Here is a 17,324-nt window from a genome sequence, read left to right on the forward strand (position 1 = left end):
TGTTGGTCTTTTCCTCCTCCGTTAACGCTCCCACAAATGATTTCAAAATGTTGGCAATGCAACGCGCCGAAGTCAGCGTCTGGTGGAAGAAGACGGGACCAATAATGCGGCGTGCACACACTGCACACCAGATCCCAACCTTCTAATCGTGCAATGGTGTTTCGTGTTAGTTAAGCGGATTCTCCACTGCCCAGAACCTGTGATTCTGTGAGATGACATAACGACTCTGGTGAAACCAGGCTTCATCAGTCATAAAGAACAGATCCATGTCCAAACCATTCATTGTTATCACAGTGAACAGCCACTCACAAAACTGGAGGCGCTGAGGAGAATCTGCTGGTTTTAATACATAAACAACAGACACTCGGCAAGAGTGCACGTGCAGGTCCAGGTGGAGTATTCGTCTGCATGATCGACGTGATGTGCCGGTCTCTTGCGACAGGCGTCGGATTGATTTGGTAGGTTCAAAATGGTTCAAATGGCTCTGAGCACTATGGGACTTAACATCTGAGGTCGTCAGTCCTCTAGAACTTAGAACTACTTAAACCTAACTAACCTAAGGACATCACACACATCCATGCCCGAGGCAGGATTCGAACCTGCGACCGTAGACGCAGCGCGGTTCCGAACTGAAGCGCCTAGAACCGCTCGGCCACAAAGGCCGGCGATTTGGTAGGACTCTGAAGCATTTTCTGATGACCAGCAGCCACATTTCTGGTGTGCGGTCACGTTTCGGGATGTTTTTTGACTTGTTCAAAATAGATCCTGTCTAGCACCATTTTCGGACTAAGCGTTACATGACATTCTTTGCTGGAACTTTGACATCATTAAACTTCTCAGCAAACAACTGACCACATCTTTCTCGACTTTGTTGTCACGTAACTTTCGACAACGAGCACTCGCTGCTCCACTGTGTGTACCATCGGCCACTTTGCACTGCACTGCTCTACTCACAATGGCACAACCCGCACTGCGCTATGAAGCGGTGTGCATCGCGTGGCCGGCGTACATGTGGTGTGCGCGACAGGGGTCTGGTTGTACGCACACATTCACGTCCAACTGTATCCACTCGTCCGGGACACTTTTATTTGCCCCCCCCCCCCCCCCCCTGTACACAACGAGCAAACAGTACCACACAAAACACGGAGTAATACAAAAACAGTCCGATGCTAAAGTACTGTGAGTTGACTGCCGTCGCTGCGGGAACAGCTCACCGTGCCCTTTCATGGCATTCAGTGAACAGTGGCATATAGGCCAAATGTTCATCAGTGAACTTACCTACACTGCTGTGTATCTTCAGTCTGGAACCGCGTGACCGCTACGATCGCAGGTTCGAATCCTGCCTCGGGCATGGATGTGTATGATGTCCTTAGGTTAGATAGGTTGAAGTAGTTCTAAGTTCTAGAGGACTGATGACCGCAGATGTTAAGTCCCATAGTGCTCAGAGCCATTTGAACCTTTTTTTTTTGCTGTGTATCATTGCTGAAGTACATCTGACAATGTTAGAAAATGAAACCCGAAACAGAACCTAACAGTACTGAATGAAAGTTCTATGGCGAAGAAAGTACCGTCAGCAGATGGAACAAGTTTATTTCCAAACAAGACACACATCTTATACCGTCGTCATTTAATTCGTTGTGCAGATATTTTCACTGCAATGCAAATATGAATGAAGGTATGAATGATTGTATGACATTATTTGCCGAGTTGTTCGTCAAGTCTTTCTACACACATCAAAGGAAGTTCCGCATTAGCCGCGACATATTGTGCAGGTGTGTTGCTATTGTGACTATTCGTGTACCGATAGGCAGGTTACCCCTGCCGTTGTTTGTGAACATACACGCAGTCACCACGAGCGCTACCTACGAGTAGAACGCCGCACTCGAATGGATTGCAGCATTTCAATGAAAAGTGAAGCGCTAGTAAGAAGGTGAAGCGCCAGTAGGGACGTACACTATGTGATCAAAAGTATCCGGACATCTGGCTGAAAATGACTTACAAGTTCGTGGCGCCCTCCATCGGTACTGCTGGAATTCAATACGGTGTTGGCCCACCCTTAGCCTTGATGACAGCTTCCACTCTCGCAGGCATAACGCTCAATCAGATGATAGAAGGTTTCTTGGGGAATGGCAGCCCATTCTTCACTGAGTGCTGCACTGAGGAGAGGTATCGATGCCGGTCGGTGAGGCCTGGCACGAAGTCGGCGTTCCCAAACATCCCAAAGGAGTTCTATAGGATTCAGGTAAGGACTCTGTGCAGGCCTGGCCATTACAGGGATGTCACTGTTGTGTAACCACTCCGCAACAGGCTGTACATTATGCTCGATCGCGTTGAAAGGTGCAATAACCATCCCCGAATTGCTCTTCATCAGTGGGAAGCAAGACGTTGCTTAAAACATCAGTGTAGGTCTGTGCTGTGATAGTGCCACGCAAAACAACAAAGGGTGCAAGCCCCCTCCATGAAAAACACGACCTCACCATAATTTTACTGTTGGCACTACACACGCTGGCAGATGACATTCACCAGGCATTCGCCATACCCACATCCTGCCATCGGATCGCCACATCGTGTACCTTGATTCGTCACTCGACACAACGTTTTGCCACTGTTCAGTTGCCCAATGTTTACGCTTCTTACACCAAGCAAGGCGTCGTTTGGCATTCACCAGCGTCATGTGTGGCTTACGAGCAGCCGCTTAACCATGGAATCCAAGTTTTCTCACCTCCCCGCCAAACTATGATAGTAGTCGCAGTGGATCCTGATGCAGTTTGAAATTCCTGTGTGATGGTCTGGATACATGTTTGCCTATTACACATTTCGACCTTCATCATCTGTCGGCGGTCTCTGTCAGTGGAAAGACGAGGTCGGCCTGTACGTGTCCCTTCACGTTTCTACTTCACTATCACATCGGAAACAGCGGACCTAAGGATGTTTAGGAGTGTGGAAATCTCGCGTGCAGACGTATGACGCAAGTGGCACCCCGTCACTTGACCACGTTCGAAGTCCGTGAGCTCCGCGGGGCGGTTCATTCTGCCCTCTCACGATGTCTAATGAGTACTGAGGTCGCTGATATGGAGTACGCGGTAGTAGGTGGCAGCACAATGCACCTAATATGAAAAACGTATGTTTTTGGTGGGTGTCCGGATACTTTTGATCACATAATGTATCAGATACGTCTATGAAACGGTGGAGTGAACTTCACCATGTTACGGATGACAGTCGCGACTAATAATCGGGTCCGCATTATCACGTTGCGCGCAGGAGGTTTGTCAACTGGGGAAATTGCTCAACGTGTGTATCGAACTCAAAGTGATGTGGTGCGGACATGGAATCGGCTCCAATTGAAAGGTAGTGTTGACGACTTACGCCGCGCAGGCCGTCCATGTTCGACAGGTGCGCAGGATGATGGAGATCTACGATTTTCGAGTTGAAGGAACGGTGGGCTAAGTGCTCAAGAACTGAATTCAGCATTCGAAGAGGCTACAGGGCGTCATGTATCGCATCAGATAGTTTGGAGGCGATTGCGTGATGCGACTCTCCATTCCCGACGACCATGGCACCACAACACCATGGACTCAGTTACAGATGGGTAATAAATCATGCAGAATGGATGCCCCAGGATTGGCGTCGGATGTTATTTACGGACGAAACTCGGATCTGTCTGCGCCATGATAAACGCAGACAGCGTGTTTAGAGGCAACCCGAAAGTCTCCAACACTGTGCAACAAGGTGACGGTGGAGCGATTTTCTGGGTGGCATTACGTGGAACCACCTCTCGTGGTTGGTTCAAATGGCTCTGAGCACTATGGTACTTAACATCTGAGGTCATCAGTGCCCTAGAACTTAGAACTACTTAAACCTAACTAACCTAAGGACATCACACACGTCTATGCCCGAGGCAGTATTCGAACCTGCGACCAGACTGAAGCGCCTACAACCGCTCGGCCACATCGGCCGGCTCCGTGGTTGTTAAGGGCAATTTCAGTTTTCTACGGTACAGAGACAAGACCCTGCAACCAATAGTGTGACTGTATCGCCAACATTTGATGACAATTTCATGTTGATGGATGATAATTTGCGTGCTCATAGTGCTGTTCTCGTAAACACGTTCCTTCAGCATGCTAGGATTACCAGAATGGAGTGTTGTGCCTGTTATGAACCCATCCGAACATGCGTAGGATCTTTTGAAACGAGCTGTTTTTGGACGCCGACGACTGCCACGTACTCTTCTCGACTTACACAGAATCTCCATTGAACAATGGGGCAATTTGGATTAAGGTTGGCCCAATGATTTCGTCAGTGGTATGCCACGTTTGGTTCAAGTAAGCCTCCGAGCAAGGGAAAGTATCACCACGTATTGACGTTGCTTGGGAGTGCTGTGAAACATCCCCCCTCCCCCTTCCCCCTCCCCCGTGGGAAACAGACGATTTAGTCATTACACATTTTTAAAAAAAAATTTTATTTAATGATTTGGACACATTGCAAATAAATATAGACGTATGGCTCGGAGTCGATCTTTGTTTTCTGTGCCATGAATTTCTAAACAAAAGGATGATGTAAAACTACAGTCGATGTGTGTATTTGAAGTCGCTTCAGCGACTTGCGCGTGATCACAAACGAGGGCAAGAAATCAAACGAAATGCAATGGCCTTGTAACGAGCCACGGGAGACCACCGGTCCCTTATATGAAAATAATCAGAAAATATCCTTGATAAATACCCAAAAAATTTTCTGAGGGGGTTTAAGTTTACGCCACATATTAACGTTACAGTATATTAGTAGACCTACATGTTGGGAAAAAGTCGTTCAAAAGCAACAAGTACGTAATCCTCCGTTATTACAATTCTTCAAAGAAAGGCGGCATTGCATCCCAAGAGATGGCGGTTAACTTGTTCTATTATTTTATGAACAAAAGTGAAAACACGTTTTTATGTGAGTAAAGTCACCGGTCTTGGCCTATTTTTAGCATTGTATCTGAAGATGGCCTAATTCGGCCGAAACCAGTAATAACACTTACATAAATACCAGATCTAGACTGTTTCGTTCATAAAATAATTAAAATCATTTTGAAACGCGCATTGAGATCGTAAATTGCCTCTCTAAGACCTCGTGGTCGACGAGACCTTAAACCCTAATCTATGTGCCTTTCCAACGGAAGTTCATCCGAAGTTGGATTGAAATGTGGCCGCATAAGAAGAAGATCTAGGCGTAAGTCGTCTCAAAACTGTAATCACGGATGAAAACATCTAGAAAGTACATAATATGGAAGAGTAAAGGTGCGCAGAATGGCTGGCGTAAGGTGTACCCGAATAAAGAGTAGTGTTTGTTTTCACGAAGAATTAAGTATGAGAAAGTTCTGTGCAAGACGTGTGCCACGTATGTCGAATTCTGACCAAACTCAAATGCGAAAACGAATGTCGCAGCAATATTTTGACTGTGTGAAAAAGATCTGTGGGTTTGGTATTACTTTGTTAGTGACTGTAAGACGTGGGTACTCCAAATCTGGGCGTAAACAAACCGGTAATCAAAGCTGTGAGTGGAAGACGGTGTACCGGCGCAAGAGACGTCTTCTTTTGTCAGAGAGGTTATGCCGGTGTCCTCTGGAATGTTTATGGCGTCGTTCACATTTATTGCCTTATATGGGTTAAGCAATAACAGACAAATACTCTGGACCAAGTGGATAAAATAACAGTTGGTGAGAAGAGTTCTGGACTAAAAAAAAAAAGAATAACACCGTCTTTATCAGTACAGAGCAATTGCCCACATGGGTGCTCTTGCAAAGAAAAAAACCTTTAGAGTAATTTGTACCGGGTGATCAAAAAGTCAGTATAAATTTGAAAACTTAATAAACCGCGGAATAATGTAGATAGAGAGGTAAAAATTGACACACATGCTTGGAATGACATGGGGTTTTATTAGAACAAAAAAAACAAATATTGTTAGACGCGTGAAAGATCTGTTGCGTGCGTCGTTTGGTGATGATCGTGTGCTCAGCCGCCACTTTCGCCTCCCCCAGACCTCAGTCCGTGCGATTATTGGCTTTGGAGTTATCTGAAGTCGCATGTGTATCGTGATCGACCGACTTCACTAGGGATGCTGAAAGACAACATCCGACGCCAATGCCTCACCATAAATCCGGATATGCTTTACAGTGCTGTTCACAACATTATTCCTCGACTACAGCTATTGTTGAGGAATGATGGTGGACATATTGAGCATTTCCTGTAAAGAACATCATCTTTGCTTTGTCTTACTTTGTTATGCTAATTATTGCTATTCTGATCAGATGAAGCGCCATCTGTCGGACATTTTTTGAACCTTTTTTTTTGTTTTGTTTTAATAAAACCCCATGTCATTCCAAGCATGTGTGTCAATTTGTACCTCTCTATCTACATTATTCCGTGATTTATTCAGTTTTCAAATTTATATTGACTTTTTGATCACCCGGTAGATAGAAAACTCTCCGAGTCCATTGAAGAGGTTTAACAACGATATAGAAGTATTGTGGAGAAGTTCTGGAGTCGCACTTCCGAGATGGAATCTATTCACTGGGAAACATTTTAATACACTTATATGAAAAACTGCTGCAGATTAGTGCGGAAGGTAACTGAAAGAAATACGCAATGAGACGGACAGAAATAGCACTTTTATTCAAAGACAATAATGACACTGAAGTCACGGCGATTCATGATGGTCCCCTGCACATTACAAAATGCGGGACGTGGCTCTTAGTAGAATGTGATCACCACGGACGGCAATGTATGCTCTGCAAAGTGGTCCCATGCTGGTCAAGAGGTTCTTGTGGTAAGGCGTTCCATTGCTCTACCAGCGCGGTTGACAACTGCTGGATGTGTGCGTGCTGCAGTGTCCTCGTTCCAAGGACTTCTTCATCTGGGCTCTTCGATGCGGTCGCGCACTGTCGTCCATAAAAATGAAGTGGAATCCGAATACATACCTGAAAAGACGCACATGGGAAAGGAGTACAGTGTCACAATAACGTTGACAGTGAGTGTACCGTGTTTAAAGATTTGGAGTTGGAGGTCAGTACGACCGTGCAACATTATGCTTCCCCACACCAAAACACCTGCACCAACAAAACGACGATCGTGTTCGACAATTTTCCGGCTACATTACATGTTCCCACCTCTCGTCCTATGAAGGTACGTCCAGAATCACTACTCACACTGAATATGCTCTCATCCGAGAAGAGCACCATGCTGCCGGCCAGAGTGGCCGAGCGGTTCTAGACGCTACGGTCGCAGGCTCGAATCCTGCCTCGTGCATGGATGTGTGTGATGTCCTTAGGTTAGTTAGGTTTAAGTAGTTCTAAGTTCTAGGGGACTGATGACCTCAGCAGTGAAGTCCCATAGTGCTCAGAGCCATTTTTTAGCACCATGCTCTTGGGACCGTCGCAAACGGTGCGCCGATGTGTGGGTGATAACAGAACACGACGTACTGCCTAATCGTCGGGCAAAGAGACCACCCCCGCGCAATCGCCGTGAAACAGTGGAGCGTCAGATTGCGTGCCTTTCAGTCCTGTTAAATGTGGTTGCAATTGTACCCGCTGTTTGACGTGAGTTCCTTCTTACCTGTTGCACAATGTAGCGGTCATCTGCTGCTGTAGTTGACCGTGGTCGGCCACCTCTTATCCTTCGGTCAGGGCAGCAGTGCTTGTGGTTGGGAAAGCTCCGTGTGCACGGGAAACGATGCTGTGCGCAACAGCCAACTCCTTGGTGGCTACATTCGTCACACACTACGTTCTTCTTCCAGTGTCCCGATGATTCTTCCCCGTGCGAGGCGATACAGATGTTGTCGACCACCGCCGATATTTCGACAGGAGCACACCCTGCCATTCTCAAGGCACAACTGCAAGGAGGAAGCAATGTGCAAGGGAATTTAATACCTTGAAACATGCGTGTTTTTTTCAGATATTTAGACGATACTTTTGTTTTTTGGCCTCATGGTAGTGAAAATTTAAACCGGTTTTTGGAAGACCTGAATTCAATCAACCCGAATATTCAGTTCACTATGGAGGTGGAAAAGAATGGATGCCTTCCCTTCCTTGATGTGTTGTTCAGAAGAAAGACTGATGGTACGTTGGGGCATTCTGTTTATAGGAAGCCTACCCACACTGACTTGTATCTGCGAGCTGATAGTTGTCACCATCCAGCTCAGCGTGAAGGAGTACTTCGTACCTTGGTTCACAGGGCCCACGTTATCCCAGACCCTGAAAGTTTGGCAGCTGAGCTGTCACATCTCGAAGTCACCTTTCGTCAGAATGGTTATAGTGAGAGGCAAATCAAACGTGCGTTGCACTATCAGCCTTCTGTGTAACTGGTGAGTGACGATAGCAACGAAGTGGGCACCTAGGTCTACGGCCATTTTGCCGTACGCAGGAAGCATTTCCTACAGGATTGGCCGTATTTTGCGGAAATATGATGTGAAATGTGTTTTTCGACCACCTTCTAAGATTATGGCCCTGTTGGCGTCAGTAAAAGATGATCTTGGTCTGCGTAAGGCTGGTGCCTATCCTATTCTTTGCAGTTGTGGCATGTCATATATTGGTCAATCAGGACTGTGGAAGACCGGTGTATTGAACATAAGCGTCACACACGCGTACAACAGCCGAGGAAATCCGCTATTGCAGAACATTGCCTTGACACCGGTCATCCTACGGAATACAACAACACGGAGATTCTGGCTTGCACGTTCAGCTATTGGGATAGTGTTATTAAGGAAGCTGTTGAAATCAAACTATCAAGCAACCTTATAAACAGAGATGGTGGATTTTGTTTAAATGCTGCTTGGAATCCGGCTCTGTCTCTCATAAAAAAACAGAGGGACAGAATTAGTGCTACCTCACCTGTTGATTAATAGTCACTATCGATATTTCTGATGTTGGTTATCTTTGGTTGTGTGAACCGAGGTATCAAATTCCCTTGCACATTGCTTCCTCCTTGCAGTTGTGCCTTGAGAAAGGCAAGGTGTGCTCCTGTCAAAATATCGGTGATGGTCGACGACGTCACCCTGCAGCAAACCCGTAAGTTATTTGAACGTTCGGTTCGCCGGGAAAAGTTAAGGTCTCACATATGATGAAGAACATCACCACAATGCACCGTAACTTTTCGCTGATTGACACAAACTGTCTTTCTAGTTCCTTCAGCCGCCTCGTCTAACCCCATTTGATGCTAAAGCCACGCCAACCTGATGCCGTGTGACGTCCAGTTTACTGTGCACGACTGGGAGACTTCTGCCACCACGCTGCCGCACTTTCATTCATTTCCACTGAGCAGTTACTACGTTAAATTACTTTATCAATCTCGTCCTTAAAGTTTGCAGAGCAGTGTATGTTGCATTGACCCAAAAGGGAGTTATATAAAGAAATAAGTTTATTTTTGACTTAGAAACGCGCTCTCTCTCTTTGCCATATCGGCAATTTTTCTCCTCGACTTCTAACAAGTATTTGTACTTAGTATGAAACCCGATACGTGACTTGTTAGCAAGTACAACATAGTACGTTTTTATCTCACAGGTTGTCTCGCCGTGATTGGTTGATGGTGAGCTTCTGTGTATTCAGAAAAGTTGTTTCCATTTTAAGTAGAATACTTCGACGACCGACCCAGTCGTCTTCTTTAGGTGCAGCTAGTTGTGCTGCTGTGTGTACTCGCTGCCTCAACTCTTCTTGGACGATGGGTCGATCGTCGGAATAGTGTGCCTAAGCCAGAAACAACAACTGGGCTGAAAAGTTAGGGGCTCACCGTTAAATGGGGCAGATCGTCACATACCTTGGCGCGTTAGCGAAATAATTGCAGGCAGCAGGACTTAACGAGAGTACAGCTACGCTTTTCTTCCTGGCGTTAACCCGCATTGCAAGGCAGCAGTAGGCCTGGACACCTGCGAAGAGCTAAGTGCAGACTAATATGAGTGGGCGACTGTGTGACGGCTCATTTCAGAGCGCGACTGATGGCTGCGGGCCGAGTAGAAAACACGAGATGTAAGCGACGATCGCAACCTAACAGTCGCGAACTTAGTCGTGTAATAAAGGCAACGGATCAAGACAGGATTTTTGTGATATTACGAGAAACTCTTTGTGAGAAGACGCAACGTTTCGGCAGCGTTAGTGAAAAGCAATAAGAAGTGACGACTTTGATCCTTGGCGATACTCGTTGAGCCAGTTGTGTAATGCAATACAGCCTCTGGGTGTATTCAGCCCCACCCCTGCACCTGCTCCTCTGCACGGATGCTCCCTTTTATCTGCGTGCTTACCCTCTCACGGCCGATGCGCCGCTGCCATTGCTCTTCTTCCCTTCCTCTGCCTCTGCCGTGCCCTCCGCTTTATGTCCGTAGCACTCAGGCTCAGTCGCCTGAAAACAAAAAATACCTGATCCGTCTTACGTTCTGCGCGCATATTACGTGGTACGCTGTGTACCTGTCTCAATCTGCTTATGTTCGTCTGAAATATGAAACTGAATACTGTGCTTGTCTGTTGATAAACGGCAGAATCATTTCCCTAATGATGCGAGGAGAGTTCAGAAAGTAAGTTGCACATTATTGTGGCAGGCCAAGTAACGTTTGTTGAATAGTGCACTACACGTCAAAGTGACACAGATACATGACACTGTTTTTCAGTGTACTCACCAAGCCTCTGTAACCAACGGTCAGAGCGTTCTACTAATCATTCAATTCCTCGACGATAGAACACCACCGTGTGAACGTTCTCGTCTTTGGAAAATCTCTTTCCCTCGATTTTTCTTTCAGCTTGCCGGAAATATGAAAACTCACATGATGCAAGACCTAGACTTCCCGAACAGCATCACCCGCGCCTGTGCAACCTTGGCTCAAATTCTTGGCACCATTTCACCACGGGTGGACGCGAGAATGTATTTGGTCCATATACCACCAGAATTTCAAGCTGAATGTGTGTGCAATTTTGACGTTTTGCCCACAAGAATCGTGATGTCCCGCGTCCTTCAATTTGGAGAACGTTTCCAGTTGGTGCGCCATTTCAGTTGCATACCGTGATGCACTTGTGATCCCTACTGCAGCAGAACTGTGTCTTCAGGGAACCTAGTACATTTACTCTTTTCTGTTATTCAATCTGTATATCGAGCAGTGAAAAGAACCAAAGAGAAATTCGGAATGGGAATTATAGTTTAGGGAGAAGAAATAAAATTTTTGTAGTTAGCCGATGACATTCTAGTTCTGCCAGAGAGGGCAAAGGATTTGGAAGAACAGTTGAACAGAATGGACAGTGCCTCGAAATTAGGCTCTCTGATGACCATTAACAAAAGTAAAATAAGAGTAACAGAGTGCAATCGAATTAAATCAGTTGTTATAGGAGAGAAATATTAGAAAAGTGAAATAAAAATAGTAAGCCACTTTTACCCTTTCTGCAGTATAAAATAATTTATGTTGGCCGAAGTAGACAGGATACGAATGCAGGCTGGCAACGGCAAGAAAAGCATTTCGGAAAAATAGGAATTTTTCACATCTAATATCAATTTAAGTCTTACGAAGGCTTTCCTGAAGCTATTTACCCTGAGTGTAGTCTTGTACGAAGTGAAAATGGACGATATACAGTTAAGACAAGAAGAGAATAGAAGCGCAACTTGAGTAAAAGGAGAGACCGGTTGACAGGTCACATTCTGAGTCATGAAGGAACTAGCAACTTGGTAGGCGTCAAGGAACTAGCAACTTGGTATTGAGGGAAGTGTGGGGGGATAAACATTTTAGAGGGAGAAAAAGGCTTGAAGACAATAAACAGGTTCAAATAGATGTATGTTGTGGTACCTGTGCAGAGATGAATAGCCTTGCACAGGATAGACTAGCGTTGAGACCTGCGTCAAACCAGTCTTCGGACCGAACATGACTACAACAACAACAACAACAACAACAACAACAACAACTGAACGCAAATGAAGTTAAAATGTTTGCCTGCTCTTCATTACTTTTGCGAAACTCGCCTAGCGCGGGACCAAGCGGCCTGGAAGGCAGTATAGCTGCAGGTCAAATGCGTCAGTAAGGCGATGTGTGATGGTACAGCACGAACGTACCGTAATAATCATACGTGGAGCAATGTACTCGGCGGAGAGTTGTTTACGTCCCGTGGAACGAAGACTACAATGAGGTAACAACAAAGACAGAGTAATACACAGCTCAATGTATACGCTAGTGTTAAACTTACTACGAACAGAGTATAGTTGCCGGAGTTTGGATGCTTTCGGTAAAGACATTTTTGGTCAAGCTGCGGAGTTCGTGGCTTGAACGGGAAACATCTGTTCGAAAAAGCAGATAAAAATTCACTTGATGCATTCCTGAGACACAATCTCCACCCCCTCCAAATTAATACTGTAACTGTAGAACAGATGTGGCTTGAATCCAAAGAAATAGTATCGATAGCAATTGATAGATTTATACCAAATAAATTAACAAACGACAGAGATGATCCCCCATGGTAGACAAAACAGGTCAGAACACTGTTGCAGAAACTACGAAAGCATGCCAAATTTAAACGAACGCAAAAACCCCAGGATTGGTGATCTTTTACAGAAGCTCGAACTTTAACGCGGACTTGAATACGAGATGCTGTAATAGTTTACACGTGGTAACTTTATCTCGAAACGTGGCAGAAAATCTAAAGAGATTCTGGTCGTATGGGAAGTATGCTAGCAGAAAGACACAACCAATGCCTTCTCTGCCCAATAGCAATGGAAGTACTATCGATGACAGTGCTACTACAGCCGGGTTACTACACACAACCTTCCGAAATTCTTTCGCCAAAGACGACGAAGTAAATATTCCAAAATTCGAATCAAGAACACCTGCCAACATGAGTAACTTTGAAGTAGATATTCACGGTGCAGTGAAGCAACGTAAATCACTTTATAAAAGCAAATCACCCGGTCCAGACTGTAATCCAATTAGGTTCCGTTCGGAATATGCTCATTCAATAGCTCCATTTATAACAATCATACAAAACCTCTCGCTCGACGAAAAAAATGGCTCTAATGGCTCTGAGCATTATGGGACTTAACTTCCCTAGAACTTAGAACAACTTAAACCTAACTAACCTAAGGATATCACAAACATCCATGCCCGAGGCAGGATTCTAACGTGCGACCGTAGCGGTCGCGCGGTTCCAGACTGCAGCTCCTAGAACCGCTCGGCCACTCGGGCCGGCGCTCGACGAATGATCTGTATCCAAAGACCGGAAAGCTGCACAGTTCACACCAGTATTCAAGAAAGGCAATAGGAGTAATCCACTAAATTACAAAAAAAATGATTCAAATGGCTCTGAGCACTACGGGACTTAACTTCTGAGGTCATCAGTCCCCTAGAACTTAGAACTACTTAAACCTAACTAACCTAAGGATATCACACACATCCATGCCCAAGGCAGGATTCGAACCTGCCACCGTAGCGGTCGCGCGGTTCCAGACTGCAGCGCCTAGAACAGCTCGGCCACCCTGGCCGGCTACTAAATTACAGGCCATATCATTAACGTCAATCTGCAGCAGGATTTTGGAACATACATTGTGTTCGAACGTTATGAATTACGTCGAAGTGAACGGTCTATGACACATAGTCAACACGGACATAGAAAACATCGCTCTTGTGAAACACAACTATCTCTTTACTCACACTAAGTGCTGTGTGCTATCGATAAGGGATTTTAAATTGATGTTGTATTTCTAGATTTCCAGAAGGCTTTTGACACCGTACCTCAGAAGCTGCTTGTAATCAAATTGCGTGCGTATGGAATATCGTCTCAAGTTATGTGACTGGATTCATGATTTCCTGTCAAGAGAGGTCACAGTTCGTAGTAGTTGACGGAAAGTCAATGAGTAAAACAGGAGTGATTTCTGGCGTTTCCCAATAGTGTTATAGGATCTCTGTTGTTCCTTATCTATATAAACGATTTAGGTGACACTCTGAGCAGCCGTCCTAGGTTGTTTGCAGATGATGCTGTCGTTTATCGGCTAGATCAGAAGATCAAAACCAATAGCAAAACGACTTAGTTAAGATACCTGTATTGTGTGTTAAATTGGCAATTGACTCAAAATAATAAAAATTGTGAGGTCATCCAAATGAGTGCTAAAATTCAGCTAAATGCAATTACGAAGAACTTAAATTGTAAAAGTACGCATAGAAAATATTATTGGAAAGGCGAACCAAAAACTACGTTTTGCTGGCACAACACTTAGAAGATGCAACAAATCTACTAAACAGACTACCTACTCTACATTTTTCCGTCCTCTTTTGGAGTAGTGCTGCGCGGTGTGGGATGGTTCCCAGTTAGGATTAACGGAGTACATCGAGAAACTTCAAGAGAACTTATAGAGAAATAGAGGAGAGAGTGCCACTGACGTGATAGGATTTGAGGTGGACATCATTAAAACAAAGGCGTTATCCGTTGCGGCGGAATCTTCTCGCGAAATTTCAATCACCAACTTTCTCCTCCGAATCCGAAAATATTTTGTTGACGCCGACCTTCGTAGAGGGAAACGATCATCATAATAAAATAAGAGAAGTCAGAGCTCGTGCGGAAAGATATAAATGGTCTTTTATTTCCGCGCGTTGCTCGAGAGTGGAATAACAGTGAAGTATTGTGAACCCTCTGCCAGGCACTGAAGTGTGATTTTCAGAGTAGCCATGTAGATGAAGGTGAAGATGAGTTCGTGTGAGCCAGTATTTTGAAGGGCGATGGGGGAGGAGACAGTAACAAACTGCGATCCCTTCCGAGGACCACACCGCGGATTCGCGCATGCATCAAAGGAGAAGGTTCAAAAACAGTCTAGTTCGTTCGTAGCGTGATAAGGGCTGCAGTCACAGTGGCTCCGATATATGTGGATTCTGCCGATGACGACATAGGCCGGAGACGGCCGATCTTTTCAAATCACAACGCCACTATGTTTGAGGTCACACTATAGCCGATATTATCTCATGAACGTACAGACTTGGGCGACAATCGGTGAAATTCAAATAATTTTTTTTTTCTTCGGTCAGATCGACCGACAATCTCGCACACGAATTAGGGAGCGTGAGAAACAAGTCTAAGTTTAGTCCTAGAAAAAATGAGTTTGCGGCATCCTGAGGATGAAAATATCGTAATAAGGATAGTTGGTTGTTTTGGGGAAGGAGACCAGACAGCGAGGTCATTGGTCTCATTGGATTAGGGAAGGACGGGGAAGGAAGTCGGCCGTGACCTTTGAAAGAAACCATCCCGGCATTTGCTTGGAGCGATTTAGGGAAATCACGGAAAACCTAAATCAGGATGGCCGGACGCGGGATTGAACCGTCGTCCTCCCGAATGCGAGTCCAGTGTCTAACCACTGCGCCACCTCGCTCGGTCTCGTAATAAGGATATTGTTAGGAATCTGTGGACTGAAATCGCAGGTTTATTCAAAACCTCAAATAGACAAAATCTTTGTCGAAAATTTTAGGCGTAGATTGTAACCTCAAAAAATAATTTTCTCAAGTGAAAGTGGGTGGTATATGTTACATGCTTATGACTACTGCATCGGGCCTTTTTTTGTGGTAGGTTGTCATCAGTCGTCTACAAATTATTATTACTGCTTACTGGCGTTTTGCACCAGTAGGGTAGTGATTTCTGTTGATATGAAGTGGTTTGGGCAAATGTGGTGTACGGTATGTAGTTCCACTTTTACGCGGTTTAGGTTTTCAGAATATCTTACGGCTACACTTTTTGCTTGTCTTCCACTCGTGCGCAAAATGACAGCCATTGAAAGTTAATTGACGTACGTCTGCATAACTTCAAACAAATACAGCGAAACAGAGTGTTTATAATTTGCTTTTCAAGGTTACCACGAATTATCTCGAGTATAGTTGGTTCAAATGGCTCTGAGCACTATGGGAATTAACTTCTGAGGTCATCAGTCCCCTAGAACTTAGAACTACTTAAACCTAACTAAGCTAAAGGCATCACACACATCCATGCCCGAGGCACGATTCGAACCTGCGACCGTAGCGCTCACGCGGTTCCAGACTGTAGCGCCTAGAACCGCTCCGCCACCCCGGCCGGCCATCTCTAGTATGTAACACAACGTTTCTCTCCTCATCTCGCCGGCCGCGGTGGCCGTGCGGTTCTAGGCGCTCCAGTCCGGAGCCGCGCTGCTGCTACGGTCGCAGGTTCGAATTCTGCCTCGGGCATGGATGTGTGTGCTGTCCTTAGGTTAGTTAGGTTTAAGTAGTTCAAGTTCTGGGGGACTGATGACCACAGCAGTTAAATCCCATAGTGCTCAGAGCCATTTGAACCATTTTTTTTCTCCTCATCTCATATACAGGGTGTTACAAAAAGGTACGGCCAAACTTTCAGGAAACATTCCTCAAACACAAAGAAAGAAAATATGTTATGTGGACATGTGTCCGGAATCGCTTACTTTCCATGTTAGAGCTCATTTTATTACTTCTCTTCAAATCACATTAATCATGGAATGAAAACACACAGCAACAGAACGTACCAGCGTAACTTCAAACACTTTGTTACAGGAAATGTTCAAAATGTCCTCCGTTAGCGAGGATACATGCATCCACCCTCTGTCGCATGGAACCCCTGATGCGCTGATGCAGCCCTGGAGAATGGCGTATTGTATCACAGCCATCCACAATACGACCACGAAGAGTCTCTACATTTGGTACCGGGGTTGCGTAGACAAGAGCTTTCAAATGCCTCCATAAGTGAAAGTCAAGAGGGTTGAGGTCAGGAGAGCGTGGAGGCCATGGAATTGGTCCGCCTCTACCAATCCATCGGTCACCGAATCTGTTGTTGAGAAGCGTACGAACACTTCGACTTAAATGTGCGGGAGCTCCATCGTGCGTGAACCACATGTTGTGTCGTACTTGTAAAGGCACATGTTCTAGCAGCACAGGTAGAGTGTCCCGTATGAAATCATGATAACGTGCTCCATTGAGCGTAGGTGGAAGAACATGGGGCCCAATCAAGACATCACCAACAATGCCTGCCCAAACGTTCACAGAAAATCTGTGTTGATGACGTAATTGCACAATTGCATGCGGATTCTCGTCAGCCCACACATGTTGATTGTGAAAATTTACAATTTGATCACGTTGGAATGAAGCCTCATCCGTAAAGAGAACATTTACACTGAAATGAGGATTGACACATTGTTGGATGAACCATTCGCAGAAGTGTACCCGTGGAGGCCAATCAGCTGCTGATAGTGCCTGCACACGCTGTATATGGTATGGAAACAACTGGTTCTCCCGTAGCACTCTCCATACAGCGACGTGGTCAACGTTACCTTGTACAGCAGCAAATTGTCTGACGCTGACATTAGGGTTAT

The 17,324-nt window shown here is 45.3% G+C and overlaps 1 protein-coding gene across 4 annotated transcripts in view; it reads left to right on the plus strand.

Moving 5' to 3' along the window:
• LOC126183309 (protein sickie-like) overlaps window positions 1-17,324 on the plus strand; it is a 701,479-nt gene that overhangs the window by 345,192 nt on the left and 338,963 nt on the right. The gene's annotated exons all lie outside the window — the stretch shown is intronic.

The sequence above is a fragment of the Schistocerca cancellata genome, chromosome 4 (assembly GCF_023864275.1).
Source record: "Schistocerca cancellata isolate TAMUIC-IGC-003103 chromosome 4, iqSchCanc2.1, whole genome shotgun sequence".
NCBI lineage: Eukaryota > Metazoa > Arthropoda > Insecta > Orthoptera > Acrididae > Schistocerca > Schistocerca cancellata.